Genomic DNA, 864 nt, shown 5'->3' on the forward strand with positions numbered 1-864 from the left:
ATGTCGATGGTTTTCTCCAGTCCTTGGCTTAGTTCACTTGCTAGAAGAAACTCTATGGATACCCCATTTTGGTACCCGTGTTGGGAACACGGCTTGCTCTTCAAAACGTGTTAGGAACACGGCCAATGTTAAAACCAACACAGTCGTGTTCAGCTTCCTCATGCGCGGACTTGACTTATTTCGGCAACTTTGACATCCAATTCTGCTCCAATTCTTCCCTTTATCATTCTTTGACTTCTTTTGAACCTAATGCACACAAACAGAAGCATAGGGTGAGTGTTGGGATCAATTCACATCCAAATGTACATAAAATCAGCCTTAAAACCCCATTTAGATGTGTGTATTCTACTCACATCAATCATTCCTTGTTTGACCGGCCAACTCCTAGAGGATTACCACTAGTAGTTGTTCATGGCCATCTCCTCTATCAGGTTCTGCGCCTGCTCCGACGTCATACTATTTAAGGCTCCACCTACTGCAGCATCCACCATTTGCCTCGTAGCAAGGTTCAAACCACTGTAAAAGGTCTGAACCTGCATCCATACTGGTAGACCGTGGTGTGGACAACATCTGAATAAGTCTTTATACCTCTCCCAGGCATCGTACATTCTCTCGCCGTCCATCTGCACAAAAGAAGAAATGTCATTTCTCAATTTAGCAGTTTTAGCTGGAGGAAAATACTTGTAAAGAAATTTTTCAGCTAAAGATTTCTAGGTTGTGATAGTGTGCGGTGGAAGGGAGTGCAGCCATCTCTTTGCTCTATCCCTTAAAGAAAATGGAAATAATCTCAGCCGTATGGCATCATCGGTGGTTCCATTTATCTTGAAAGTATCGCATATCTCCAAAAAGTTGGCTATATGGGCA

At 43.1% G+C, this 864-nt stretch overlaps 1 non-coding gene across 1 annotated transcript; it reads left to right on the forward strand.

Moving 5' to 3' along the window:
* Window positions 1-549: 549 nt before the first annotated feature.
* On the forward strand, window positions 550-656 carry LOC112534317. The gene has a single exon (XR_003078613.1). It is a non-coding gene; the product is annotated as a small nucleolar RNA R71 (small nucleolar RNA).
* The last annotated feature ends 208 nt before the right edge of the window (window positions 657-864 follow it).

The sequence above is a fragment of the Ricinus communis genome, chromosome 4, assembly GCF_019578655.1.
Source record: "Ricinus communis isolate WT05 ecotype wild-type chromosome 4, ASM1957865v1, whole genome shotgun sequence".
Taxonomy (NCBI): domain Eukaryota; kingdom Viridiplantae; phylum Streptophyta; class Magnoliopsida; order Malpighiales; family Euphorbiaceae; genus Ricinus; species Ricinus communis.